This window comes from Salmo salar, chromosome 09, assembly GCF_965601325.2.
Source record: "Salmo salar chromosome 09, fSalSal1, whole genome shotgun sequence".
Classification (NCBI taxonomy): domain Eukaryota; kingdom Metazoa; phylum Chordata; class Actinopteri; order Salmoniformes; family Salmonidae; genus Salmo; species Salmo salar.
Window position 1 is genome coordinate 58,285,686 of NC_138299.1, and position 15,135 is coordinate 58,300,820.

General features: G+C 48.3%; 1 protein-coding gene across 7 annotated transcripts in view; it reads left to right on the forward strand.

Moving 5' to 3' along the window:
• The first annotated feature begins 687 nt into the window (after window positions 1–687).
• The window catches only part of fgfr3 (fibroblast growth factor receptor 3), a 301,397-nt gene continuing 286,949 nt past the window's right edge, over window positions 688–15,135 (forward strand). For 2 of the 7 annotated variants that reach the window (XM_045723816.2, XM_045723817.2), the window contains exon 1: window positions 693–1,501. The gene's annotated coding sequence lies outside the window, so the exon portion shown is untranslated. Of the gene's footprint in view, window positions 1,502–10,563; window positions 11,148–15,135 lie in introns of those variants that run through there. The other 5 variants (XM_082955832.1, XM_045723813.2, XM_045723812.2 and 2 more) reach the window with 5 other exon arrangements.

Genomic DNA, 15,135 nt, shown 5'->3' on the forward strand with positions numbered 1-15,135 from the left:
CCTTCCAACAGGACAACGACCTAAGCACACAGCAAAGACAATGCACGAGTGGCTTCGGGACAAGTCTCTTAATGTCCTTGAGTGGCCCAGCTGTCCTTCTGTAAGGTTCTTGCCAGAGCCTGGACTTAAGCCCGATCAAACATCTCTGGAGAGACCTGAAAATAGCTTTTCAGCATCGCTCCCCATCCAACCTGACAGAGCTTGAGAGGATCTGCAGAGAAGAATGGGAGAGACTCCCCAAATATAGTTGTGCCAAGCTTGTAGCGTCATACCCAAGAAGACTCGAGGCTGTAATCCCTGCTAAAGGTGCTTCAACAAATTCCTGAGTAAAGGGTCTGAATACTTATGTAAATGTGATATTTCTGTTTTTATTTGATAAATTTGCACAATATCTTTATCGTTTTATATTTCTTAGTTGTAGTGTTGTAGTCGATAAGACACAAGAGGCTGGTGGCACCTTATTTGGAGAGGACAGGCTCATGGTAATGAGTGAAGCAGAATAGGTGGAATGGTTTCAAATAAATCAAACACACATAGTTTCTAGGTGTTTGATGCCATTCCGTTTGCGCTGTCCCGGCCATTATTATAAGCCATCATCCCCTTAGCAGCCTCCTGTGCTATAAGAGCACCTAGTGTGTGCCGAGTGAGTGTAGATTATCTGCCTGGACAAGACAATCCAATAACGACCATTGATTGTATTCTAGGAGAGATGGTGGGAGGCGCCTTCCTCCTCCTCCTCCTCCTCTCCAACTCTCCGCCAGAACATTCCCGACTCGCTGATCTGCTGAAAGCCTTGAGCGTACTGGCAGGCGACATCAGAAGCTATTTTCTCATCTTTTTTTTGTCCGACTTGACTGCAGTTCGCGTTTCCCACATCGCCACGGAGAGAAAGAGATGTGGGAAGCGGAGCTGGTTTCATCTCACGCCTCAGTCAGTAGGATCAGGTAGACCGCGCAGCGCCGCGTGGGACTCGAGCTGTACTTCACCAACAACCAGACAGCAGTTTCAGTCCAGAGTCTGGAGGCAGCAGAGCGGAACGAGCTGATCCTTCTCTCCCGGTCCCGACCTGGTTCCTTACGGAACTGTCCACAGACCAGAGACCAGAGAGATGATTAAATAGTAATGTGGATTATATAGTCACTCACTGTCGTCTTGGACGGATACAACAGCTGAACACGACGCGGTTGCGAACGGATTTAGACTTAAAGACTGAAGAGATCGTTTCGGAGGGATCTCTCTCTGCCCGGGTGGAAGAGTCGCTCAGACTGGCTGCTTGTTGGGATTTGATTTTAGAACTGCATATTATTACAACTACAACACTTCTAGGCGGATGTATATATATATATATGAGAGAGAGAGAGAGAGAGAGAGAGAGAGAGAGAGAGAGAGTGTTTTTGGAGCAGTTTTGAGGAACAGTTTTGTTTATTTTTATGGTGATAATTAACTCTTGTAAAGGATCACTGTCAAAACGGAATCACACAAAAAGGATCACACTCCTTGGGTAAGAATGATTGCATATGATTTGATTACTATTACTATTATTGTTATTATTATTGTTATAATTATATAGTTGTTGTTACGATATAAGAGAGAAAGTTGGGTGAACATTGGAGCCGACTTCATGAGAGCAGCACTTCCTTGATTATAGCCTTCGAGAGTTAGATAGACAGGTTGGTTGACAAAAAACCAGTTGGACTGTTACCGTCGGCATCCATAACATAACTTAAACCGGGTATGTGAGCGTATAGAGAGCTGAGCGTCTCAGGATGAGCTTTCTACTATCAGAGCTCTTTTGTTCCCGGTGGCCCGTCCCCCCCGGACAGGTGCTGCAGAGAGCGGGTCTGTCTGTCAGTGTTCACCGCTGTCTGCTCTGGACGCACAGGTGCGCTATGGGGACCACGATAAACTGCCGACAATCTGATGTCAGCAGTGGCCGTACACCATTTACTGTGATACGGCCTCTGCAGAAGTCAGGCCATGTATACTTATAACCCTTTGCTAAGCAGAGCAGAGCTGTTGTGAAGGAAGTTGTCAAGGAAGTGAATTGATATTTATACAGGACCTCCCGCCCTACCTACCTTCAACCAATGATGTCAATGCAGAGCTATAAGGAGTTATGCAGAACCCTTAGCATTGTTATACCATTTGGGAGGCGCGGGGTAACGCGGTACCAAACCCAATTTGGCCTCTGCATGGCCCCAGAGGCTCCGCGATTGCGTCACACCCTCCATAAGGATTCACCAAGCACGAACTTGATCAAGCTTAAATTTACTGTAATACTGTGTTGGAAACCCTCGGAGACCCACCCACGCTTCTTCTATCTGTTAGCTATAGTTGACTGTTTACAGAACTGAACAGGCTGCTACAGACGGGGATTTTTGATTTATTTATATATTCAACTTTTATTTAACTAGGTAAGTCAGTTATTAAGAACAAATACCTATTTACAATGATGGCCTACCATTGATAACATACGTGATCTATTGTAGTTTCGATTCGGTTCATCATGATCAATAGGCCAAATATAAGTAACATTGTGTCAAGGTTTGGCAACAATGTTTTTGTTATAAATAGCCTAAGTAAATATTCAGTTAACTACGGTTGTGTCCATCTACACTCTAAAATGAGTTTTTTTAGTATCTATAAAGTAAAATAATTGCCAACCTCTGTTCTCTGGTGAATGTGACGTTTCACACAGTGCAAAATTACCCTTCCTTCACCCGACTGTGCCTCAACGGTGTTTCACCAGCCTTACCGTACCATGCTACTAAGCTACCGCCTTCAGCCGTGTTCATCTCCCATCTGGACAGATATGAGGATGCTGTGAATGAAGGTTGATGAAGGCCACGGTGAACAGCACATCATCCTCTACAGGAGACCCCTCTCCCCAGTCAGTCTGAGAGCCGTAGTGGATGTTTGGGCTAGTCTTCCAAATGGAGCAATAAGGGAAAGGGGTAAGGAGGGGATTCCTAGTCAGTTGTAGAACTGAATGCATTCAACTGAAATGTGTCTACCACATTTAACCCAACCCCTCTGAATCAGAGAGGTGCGGCGGGCTGCCTTAATCGAATAACCTCCTACTCCTAGGTCTTTTCATTGGACTAAATGTAATACCATTATTAATTTTACAAGCCTAACATTTGTGGGCCTATCTTTTTAGTGAGAGCCAACGACTAATTGATAATGAAATCGAAGAAAGACCTAAACCATAGCCAAACCTAGTCTTCACCAAACCATAGCCAAACCAAGTCGTCACCAAAATAAGCCGCCACCAAACCGTAGCCAAACCAAGCCCTCACCAAATCGTAGCAAAACCAAGTTGTCACCAAACCATAGCCAAACCAAGCCTTCACCAAACCATAGCCAAACCAAGCCTTCACCAAACCATAGCCAAACCAAGCTTTCACCAAATTGTAGCCAAACCAAGCCGTCACCAAAATAAGCCGTCACCAAACCGTAGTCAAACAAAGCCGTCACCAAACCAAGCCGTTACCATACTGTAGCCAAACCAAGCCGTCACCAAATCATAGCCAAACAAAGCCGTCACCAAACCGTAGCCAAACCAAGCCGTCACCATACTGTAGCCAAACCAAGCCACCACCAAACCAAGCTGTCACCAAACCGTAGCCAAACCAAGCTGTCACCAAACTGTAGCCAAACCAAGCCGTCACCATACTGTAGCCAAACCAAGCCGCCACCAAACCAAGCCGTCACCAAACCGTAGCCAAACCAAGCCGTCACCAAACCAAGCCGTCACCATACTGTAGCCAAACCAAGCTGTCACCAAACCATAGCCAAACAAAGCCGTCACCAAACTGTAGCCAAACCAAGCCGTCACCTTACTGTAGCCAAACCAAGCCGTCACCATACTGTAGCCAAACCAAGCTGTCACCAAACTGTAGCCAAACCAAGCCGTCACCATACTGTAGCCAAACCAAGCCGTCACCATACTGTAGCCAAACCAAGCCGTCACCATACTGTAGCCAAACCAAGCCGTCACCATACTGTAGCCAAACCAAGCCGTCACCATACTGTAGCCAAACCAAGCCATCACCAAACCAAGCCGTCACCATACTGTAGCCAAACCAAGCCATCACCAAACCGTAGCCAAACCAAGCTGTCACCAAACTGTAGCCAAACCAAGCCTTCACCATACTGTAGCCAAACCAAGCCGTCACCAAACCGTAGCCGAACCAAGCCTTCACCAAATCGTAGCCAAACCAAGTCGTCAACAAAATAAGCCGTCACCAAACTGTAGCCAAACCAAGCTGTCACCAAACTGTAGCCAAACCAAGCCGTCACCATACTGTAGCCAAACCAAGCCATCACCAAACCATAGCCAAACCAAGCCGCCACCAAACCAAGCTGTCACCAAACCGTAGCCAAACCAAGCTGTCACCAAACTGTAGCCAAACCAAGCCGTCACCAAACCATAGCCGAACCAAGCCTTCACCAAATCGTAGCCAAACCAAGTCGTCACCAAAATAAGCCATCACCAAACCGTAGCCAAACCAAGCCTTCACCAAACCATAGCCAAATCAAGCCGTTACCAAACCAAGCCCTCACCAAACCGAAGCAGTCACCAAACCGTAGCAAAACCAAGCCATCACCAAACCTTAGCCAAACCAAGCCGTCACCAAACCGTAGCAAAAACAAGCCATCAAGGCGATAAAAATGTGAGTCATGGGGAGGACGATGTGAGTCATGGGGGAAATGTGAGTCATGGGGAGGACAATGTGAGTCATGGGGAGGACAATATGAGGCGTGGGGAGGACAATATGAGTCATGGGGGGCAATGTGAGTCATGGGGAGGACAATATGAGTCATGTGATTCATGGGGAGGACAATGTGAATCATTTGGATGACAATATTTGTCATGGGGAGGACAATATGAGTCATGTGAGTAATTCGGATGGCAATGTGAGTCATGTGAATCATGGGGAGGACAATATGAGTCATGGGAAGGACAATGTGAGTCATGGGGGGGGACAATATGAGTGTTGTGAGTCATGGGGAGGACAATATGAGTCATGGGGAGGACAATATGAGTCATGGGGAGGACAATGTGAGTCATGGGGAGGACAATATGAGTCATGGGGAGGACAATGTGAGTCATGGGGAGGACAATATGAGTCATGGGGAGGACAATATGAGTCATGGGGAGGACAATATGAGTCATGGGGGGCAATGTGAGTCATGGGGAGGACAATGTGAGTCATGGGGGGGCAATGTGAGTCATGGGGGGGACAATATGAGTCATGGGGGGGCAATATGAGTCATGGGGAGCAATGTGAGTCATGGGGGGACAATGTGAGTCATGGGGGGCAATGTGAGTCATGGGGGGGCAATATAAGTCATGGGGGGCAATGTGAGTCATGGGGGGGGAAATGTGAGTCATGGGGGGGCGATATGAGTCATGGGGGGGCAATGTGAGTCATGGGGAGGGCAATGTGAGTCATGGGGGGGCAATATGAGTCATGGGGGGGCAATATGAGTGTTGTGAGTCATGGGGAGGGCAATGTGAGTCATGGGGGGGCAATGTGAGTCATGGGGGGGGGCAAAATGAGTCATGGGGGGCAATGTGAGTCATGGGGGGGCAATATGAGTGTTGTGAGTCATGGAAAGGGCAATGTGAGTCATGGGGGGCAATGATTCATGGGGAGGACAATATGAGTCATGGGGGGAAATGTGAGTCATGGGGAAGGCAATTAGAGTCATGGGGAGGTCAATGTTAGTCATGAGTTACAGATACCTTAAAAAAGATAGGTGTGGATCAGAAAGCCAGTCTTCAATGGCTGTGCAAAGTTTCTGGATATTGGCGGGAACTGCAACACGCTGTTGCATATGTTGATCCAGAGCATCCCAAACATGCTCAATGAGGGACATGTCTTGTTAGTATGCAGGCCATGGAAGAACTGGGACCTTTTCAGCTTCCTGGAATTGTGTACAGATCCTTGAGACATGGGGCCATGCATTATCATGCTGAAACATGAGGTGATGGCAGTGGATGAATGGCATGACAATGGGCCTCAGGATCTTGTCACGGTATCTCTGTGCAATCAAATTGCCATCAATAAAATGTAATTGTGTTCTTTGTCCGTTGCTTATGCCTGCCCATACCATAACCCCACGCCACCATGGGGCACTCTGTTCATTATGTTGACATGTGCAAACTGCTCGCCCACATGACACCATACACGTGGTCTGCAGTGGTGAGGCAGGTTGGACGCACAGCCAAATTCTCTAAAACGTCATTGGATGCTGGCTTATGGTAGAGAAATTAACAGTAGTTAATCTGATCACTGACCAGTCGGTCTATTGTGGGTCGACAGTAGTTAATCTCATTACTGACCAGTAGGTCTATTGTGGGTCGACAGTAGTTAATCTGATCACTGACCAGTCAGTCTATTGTGGGTCGACAGTAGTTAATCTGATCACTGACCAGTCGGTCTATTGTGGGTCGACAGTAGTTTCTCTCTCCACTGACCAATCAGTCTTTACCACTGACAAGTCGGTCCATTGTGGGTCGACAGCAGGGGAGAGAGGAGCCTGGACCTGCAGCCTGTTTGTTCGTTTTCCTGCTTCTCTCTGTCTGTCCCAGTCATGCTGCATCTCTCTGTCTGTCCCAGTCATACTGCTTCTCTCTGTCAGTCTCAGTCATACTGCTTCTCTCCGTCTATCTCAGTCATGCTGCTTCTCTCTGTCTGTTTCAGTCATACTGCTTCTCTCTCCGTCTGTCCCAGTCATGCTGCTTCTCTCTGTCTGTCTCAGTCATACTGCTTCTCTCTATCTGTCCCAGTCATACTGCTTCTCTCTCTGTCTGTCTCAGTCATGCTGCTTCTCTCCGTCTGTCCCAGTCATGCTGCTTCTCTCTGTGTGTCCCAGTCATACTGCTTCTCTCTCTGTCTGTCTCAGTCATGCTGCTTCTCTCCGTCTGTCCCAGTCATGCTGCTTCTCTCTGTCTGTCTCAGTCATACTGCTTCTCTCTGTCTGTCTCAGTCATGCTGCTTCTCTCTGTGTGTCCCAGTCATACTGCTTCTCTCTGTCTGTCCCAGTCATATTGCTTCTCTCTGTGTGTCTCAGTCATACTGGATCTCTCTGTCTGTCTCAGTCATACTGCTTCTCTCGGTCTGTCCCAGTTATACTGCTTCTCTCTGTCTGTCTCAGTCATACTGCTTCTCTCAGTCTGTCTCAGTCATACTGCTTCTCTCTGTGTGTCTCAGTCATACTGCTTCTCTCTGTGTGTCCCAGTCATACTGCATCTCTTTGTCTGTCCCAGTCATACTGCTTCTCTCTGTCTGTCCCAGTCATACTGCATCTCTCTGTCTGTCTCAGTCATACTGCTTCTCTCTGTGTGTCCCAGTCATACTGCATCTCTCTGTCTGTCCCAGTCATACTGCTTCTCTCTGTGTGTCCCAGTCATACTGCTTCTCTCTGTGTGTCCCAGTCATACTGCTTCTCTCTGTCTGTCCCAGTCATACTGCATCTCTCTGTCTGTCCCAGTCATACTGCTTCTCTCTGTGTGTCCCAGTCATACTGCTTCTCTCTGTGTGTCCCAGTCATACTGCTTCTCTCTGTCTGTCCCAGTCATACTGGTTCTCTCTGTCTGTCTCAGTCATACTGCTTCTCTCTGTCTGTCTCAGTCATACTGCTTCTCTCTGTGTGTCCCAGTCATACTGCTTCTCTCTCTGTGTCCCAGTCATACTGCTTCTCTCTGTGTGTCCCAGTCATACTGCTTCTCTCTGTCTGTCTCAGTCATACTGCTTCTCTCTGTGTGTCTCAGTCATACTGCTTCTCTCTGTCTGTCTCAGTCATACTGCTTCTCTCTGTCTGTCTCAGTCATACTGCTTCTCTCTCTGTGTCCCAGTCATACTGCTTCTCTCTGTGTGTCCCAGTCATACTGCTTCTCTCTGTCTGTCTCAGTCATACTGCTTCTCTCTGTGTGTCCCAGTCATACTGTCTGTGTTGTTCTAGAAGCTGAGGGTTCTTACTACACTCTGCCTCTTCAGCTGAGAATTCAGCCCAGATATACACAGATATACTATCAGTTTGTTTCTCTCTCTCTCTCTCTCTATCAGTTTATTACTTTTTCTATCTTAAGCCACAGACAAACATTCCCCTCCTAACTGAGAGTGATGTAATGTGCAGCTAGCTGAGGGGGAGGGAGGGAGGGAGGGAGGGAGGGAGGGAGGGAGGGAGGAGAGAGAGAGAGAGAGAGAGACGCGCAGCCTGTTTTCATCTTAGAGGGCTAGAGAGTTACAGGGCTACAGGGCTAGAGAGCTACAGGGCTAGAGGGCTACAGGGCTAGAGAGCTAGAGGGCTACAGGGCTTGAGAGCTACAGGGCTACAGGGCTTGAGAGCTACAAGGCTACAGGGCTAGAGAGCTAGAGGGCTAGAGGGCTACATGGCTACAGGGCTAGAGAGCTAGAGGGCTACAGGGCTAGAGGGCTACAGGGCTAGAGGGCTAGAGGGCTACAGGGCTAGAGAGCTAGAGGGCTACAGGGCTTGAGGGCTACAGGGCTAGAGAGCTAGAGGGCTACAGGGCTACAGGGCTAGAGGACTAGAGGGAAACGGGGCTACAGGGCTACAGGGCTAGAGGACTAGAGGGATACGGGGCTACAGGGCTAGAGGGCTACAGGGCTAGAGAGCTAGAGGGCTACAGGGCTAGAGAGCTAGAAGGCTACAGGGCTTGAGGGCTAGAGGGCTACAGGGCTAGAGAGCTAGAGGGCTAGAGAGCTAGAGGGCTACAGGGCTTGAGGGCTAGAGGGCTAGAGAGCTAGAGGGCTACAGGGCTTGAGGGCTACAGGGCTAGATAGCTAGAGGGCTACAGGGCTTGAGGGCTACAGGGCTTGAGGGCTACAGGGCTTGAGGGCTAGAGGGCTACAGGGCTAGAGAGCTAGAGGGCTACAGGGCTACAGGGCTAGAGAGCTAGAGGGCTACCGGGCTAGAGGGCTACAGGGCTAGAGAGCTAGAGGGCTACAGGACTAGAGGGCTACAGGGCTAGAGGGCTACAGGAATAGAGGGCTAGAGGGATACGGGATACAGGGCTACAGGGCCACAGGGCTACAGGGCTAGAGGGTTACAAAACTAGAGGGCTACAGGGCCAGAGGATTACAGGGCCAGAGGATTACAGGGCCAGAGGGTTACAGGGCTAGAGGGTTACAGGGCTAGAGGGTTACAGGGCTAGAGGGTTACAAAGCTAGAGGGCTACAGGGCTAGAGGGCTACATGTCTACATGGCTAGAGGACTACAGGGCTAGTTAGCTACATGGCTAGAGGACTACAGGGCTACAGGACTAGAGGACTACAGGGCTACAGGTTTAGAGGGCTACAGGGCTAGAGTGCAAGAATGCTAGAAGCTACAGGGCTAGAAGCTACAGGGCTACAGGACTAGAGGACCTCGGAGCTACAGGGCTACAGGACTAGAGGACCTCGGAGCTACAGGGCTAAAGGGCGACAGTATACTTGAGCTGGACACTGCCCTATAAAGGCAAAACACAGTATCTACGAATTTGGTAAAAAATCTTTGAACTGTTAAAATGGCCAGTTATATTATCTGATTAATGTGGTATTTAGTTTCTTGACACAAGAACAAGCCAGTCGATCAGAAATACATGTCTGTCTAGACAGACAAATAATGGGAGCCGCAAACCTCCGTCTGTCAGAGCAAGTTGCTCGGACCTCCAGTCTGCTGAGGACCGAAGGAAGAGCTGAAGTCAGATTTTGCAGTACAAAAAAAAAACATGGCGTTGATCCTTTTTGTAAGGCAGTATACTAGAGCTGTAGTCAGTGTGTGTAGAGCTACCCTAACCCTAACCCTGCCAGGGCTGCAGTCAACACAACCTCTCTCTCACTGAAGTGTGTCTACAATACACCTCTCTGTACCCAGAGCTGTAGTCAGTGTGTGTACAGTAGAGCTACCCTAACCCTGCCAGGGCTGCAGAATGTGCTGAGGCAGGAGTGGGTAAGGAGGAAAGAAAAACACGAGTGTTAAGACAACACAGCCTCTCTCTCACTGGAGTGTGTCTACAATACACCTCTCTGTACCCAGAGCTATCTATCTATCTATCTGTCTGTCTGTCTGTCTGTCTGTCTGTCTGTCTGTCTGTCTGTCTGTCTGTCTGTCTGTCTGTCTGTCTGTCTGTCTGTCTGTCTGTCTGTCTGTCTGTCTGTCTGTCTGTCTGTCTGTCTGTCTGTCTGTCTGTCTGTCTGTCTGTCTGTCTGTCTGTCTGTCTGTCTGTCTGTCTGTCTGTCTGTCTGTCTGTCTGTCTGTCTACCAAGGCTGTTGTTTAAATAGAGATTTAAGCTAACAGTGTACGTTTCAGGGTTGTGTGTGTGTGTGTGTGGCGAGTTCGCACGTGTATATGTGTGCTTTTCTGGGCTCTTGTAGTTCTGTACTCTTGAACATTCCAAGTCCTCTGACTTATACAAACAGTCAGCATGGTGCTGAGGCCACACACACTCCCTCTCACACTCTCTCTCCCACACACACACACACACACACACACACACACACACACACACACACACACACACACACACACACACACACACACACACACACACACACAGACAGACAGACAGACAGACAGACAGACGGTGCCGTAGAAGATGACAGACATTTTACGTGCCCCCAGCCGATTGTGTTTTTTTTGTTCGTTTATTTGCGTTGTTTGTAACTTATGTGTTTACTTATTTTGTACATAATGTTGCCGCTACCGTTTCTTATCGCCGAAAATAACTTCAGAACATCAGGACTGCGATTACTCACCACGGACTGGCAGAATCCTTTTTTTCCTTTCATGACTCTGACGAGCCCGACGCAAAGGATATACTGCTTCCTCGGGAACAGGCCTCGATCCCTGTGATCTGCGTGAAGAGGAGTCGGAGAAAGAGGGGGCGAAGGTCGGGCTGCCTTGTGAGAATTCGTAGGCGATCTAATAAACCCCCACTTCCCTCCATTCTGCTAGTAAACGTGCAATCTTCGGAGAATAAAAACGACAAGTTACGCGGAAGATTAAACTACCAAACGAGACATTAAAAACTGTAACATTTTATGCTTCACGGAATCGTGGCTGAACGACGACAATATCAACATACAGCTGGCTGGTTATACGCTGAACCAGCAGGATAGAACAGCGGCGTCTGGTAAGACAAGGGGCGGGGGTCTGTGTATTTTTGTAAACAACAGCTGGTGCACGATATCTAAGGAAGTCTCGAGCTATTGCTTGCCTGAGGTAGAGTATCTCATGATAAGCTGTAGACCACACTACCTACCGAGAATGTTCTCATCTGTATTCTTTCTAGCTGTTTACATACCACCACAGTCAGAGGTTGGCACTAAGATAGCATTGAATGAGCTGTATTCCGCCATAAGCAAACAAGAAAACGCTCACCCAGGGGAGGAGCTCCTAGTAGCTGGGGACTTTAATGCAGGGAAACTTAAATCAGTTTTTCCAAATTTCTATCAGCATGTTAAATGTGCAACCAGAGGGAAAATAACTCTGGACCACCTATACTAAACACACAGACATGCATACAAAGCTCTCCCTCACCCTCCATTTGGAAAATCTGACCATAATTCTATCCTCGTACTACACTGGCTCTGACACTCGTCGGATGTGGCAGGGCTTGCAAACTATTGCAGACTACAAAGGGAAGCAAAGCCAAGAGCTCCCCAGTGACACGAGCTTACCAGACAAGCTAAACTACTTCTATGCTCCCTTCGAGGCAAATAACACTGAAACATGCATGAGAGCACCGGCTGTTCCGGAAGACTGTGTGATCACACTCTCCGCAGCCAATATGAGTAAGACCTTTAGACAGGTCAACATTCACAAGGCCGCAGGGCCAGACGGATTACCAGGACGTGTACTGCGAGCATGCGCTGACCAACTAGCAAGTGTCTTCACTGACATTTTCAATCTCTCCCTGTCTGAGTTTTTATTTATTTATTTATTTTACCGTTATTTTACCAGGTAAGTTGACTGAGAACACATTCTCATTTACAGCAACGACCTGGGGAATAGTTACAGGGGAGAGGAGGGGGACGAATGAGCCAATTGTAAGCTGGGGATGATTAGGTGACCATGATGGTATGAGGGCCAGATTGGGAATTTAGCCAGGACACCGGGGTTAACACCCCTACTCTTACGATAAGTTCCATGGGATTTTTAATGACCTCAGAGAGTCAGGACACCCGTTTAACGTCCCATCCGTAAGACGGCACCCTTGCACAGGGCACCCTGCCCTGGGGCATTGGGATATTTTTTTTAGACCAGAGGAAAGAGTGCCTCCTACTGGCCCTCCAACACCACTTCCAGCAGCATCTGGTCTCCATTCCAGGGACTGACCAGGACCAAGCCTGCTTAGCTTCAGAAGCAAGCCAGCTTTGGGTCTGTAATACCAACATGTTTTAAGCAGACCACCATAGTCCCTGTGCCCAAGAACACCAAGGTAACCTGCCTAAATGACTACCGACCCGTAGCACTCACGTCTGTAGCCACGAAGTGCTTTGAAATGCTGGTCATGGCTCACATCAACACCATCATCCCAGAAACCCTAGACCCACTCCAACTTGCATACCGCCCCAACAGATCCACAGATGACGCAATCTCTATTGCTCTCCACACTGCCCTTTCCCACCTGGACAAAAGGAACACCTATGTGAGAATACTATTCATTGACTACAGCTTAGCGTTCAACACCATAGTGCCCTCCAAGCTCATCACTAAGCTAAGGACCCTGAGATGAAACACAACCCTCTGCAACTGGATCCTGGACTTCCTGACAGGCCGCCCCCAGGTGGTGAGGGTAGGTAACAACACATCCGCCATGTTGGTCCTCAACACAGGGGCCCCTCAGAGGTGCATGCTTAGTCCCCTCCTGTACTCCCTGATCACCCATGACTGCATGGCCTGGTGCCAGGACAACAACCTGTTTCTCAACGTGATCAAGTCAAAGGAGATGATTGTGGACTACAGGAAAAAGAGGACCGAACACACCCCCATTCTCATCGACGGGGCTGCAGTGGAGCAGGTTGAGAGCTTCAAGTTCCTTGGTGTCCACATCACTAACAAACTAACATGGTCCAAGCACACCAAGGCTGTCGTGAAGAGGGCGTGACAAAACCTATTCCCCCTCAGGAGGCTGAAGAGATTTGGCATGGGTCCTCAGATCCTCAAAAGATTCTTCAGCTGCACCATCGAGAGCATCCTGACTGGTTGCATCACTGCTCGGCCTCTGAACGCAGTGGCACTACAGAGGGTAGTGTGAACGGTCCAGTACATCACTGGGGCCAAGTGTCCTGCCATCCAGGACCTCTATTCCAGGCGATGTCAGAGGAAGACCCTAAAATTTGTCAAAGACTCCAGCCATCCTAGACTGTTCTCTCTGCTACCGCACGGCAAGTGGTACCGGAGCGCCAAGTCTAGGTCCAAGAGGCTTCTTAACAGCTTCTTCCCCCAAGCCATAAGACTCCTGAACATCTAATCAAATGGCTACCCAGACTTATCTGTATTTTTTTAACTGCATTGTTGGTTAGGGGCTCGTAAGTAAGCATTTCACTGTGAGGTCTACACCTGTTGTATTCAGCATTTCACTGTTAGCGCATGTGATTAATAACATTTTATTTTATTTGAGATAGCTGACAGACAGACAGACAGACAGACAGACAGACAGACAGACAGACAGACAGACAGACAGACAGACAGACAGACAGACCAGAGGCGTGTATAGAGTCAACTACATAGACTGAAGTCAGGCCAGGTCAGCTCAGTAAGGGCCGAGCTTCATCTTTATTTTACAGAACCGACTAGACAAACCTACTATTACTTATCAAGTCTCTAGTTGTCTGGTAACCTGACCTCATGTGCATTGACAGAATGTGCGGTCAGTGTTGGATGTGGGTGTACATGGGGACGGCAGGGATTCAGTGTTGGATGTGGGTGTACATGGGGACGGCAGGGATTCAGTGTTGGATGTGGGTGTACATGGGGACGGCAGGGATTCAGTGTTGGATGTGGGTGTACATGGGGACGGCAGGGATTCAGTGTTGGATGTGGGTGTACATGGGGACAGCAGGGATTCAGTGTTGGATGTGGGTGTACATGGGGACAGCAGGGATTCAGTGTTGGATGTGGGTGTACATGGGGACGGCAGGGATTCAGTGTTGGATGTGGGTGTACATGGGGACGTTGGGGATTCAGTGTTGGATGTGGGTGTACATGGGGACGGCAGGGATTCAGTGTTGGATGTGGGTGTACATGGGGACGTCAGGGATTCAGGTAGACAGCTCTTGCGTGACTCTCTGGTTGGGCCAGCGCAATTGGGTCGGCGATGTTCAGTGGGGGCCCCGATTTCCGACTTAGAAAATTACACCTGTTTTTCAGACTTACCTTGTGAAGGTGTGTAACACTTTTGCAGGTGTGGTTCCCTTGCGCACTGAATAAATGTAATTCAACTGCTGAAAACCCTCCTCTTTGCTGGCCAACATAATTTTTCGTGGAGTTTTCATTCAATGGAGTTTTCAGTACATTTATCTTAAGCCATCCCTTTAAATAGGGTGCACCTTTAATTATAATTTTGTGGTGGACTGACTCACTGGAATACATGGAGAGAACGGGTTTAGAAAATAGGGATCAATTAAAGAAAGATATCTGTGCATCTTTGTCGCTGTTTTCAAAACCAACGGGTAGATTTTAAAATACTCTGATCTTGGATATTATTTAGGCGCATTTTGAGGTTAGGAAAGTATTGATGAATCAAAATACAGCGGTTTGATTCATCCTGAAAGTTGTCATGTTCAATCCATGAAATATTGGAAGGTGGATAAAAGTGTACAATAAGGGTTGAACAATAGTTCTATAAATCTACCCTGATACTCACTAATCATGGAACTGAATGACAACGGTTCTACTCTGCTAGCCAGCACCTCTCCTAAACAGGTGTTCTACTCTGCTAGCCAGCACCTCTCCTAAACAGGTGTTCTACCTAGCCAGCACCTCTCCTAAACAGGTGTTCTACTCTGCTATCCAGCACCTCTCCTAAACAGGTGTTCTACTCTGCTAGCCAGCACCTCTCCTAAACAGGTGTTCTACTCTGCTAGCCAGCACCTCTCCTAAACAGGTGTTCTACT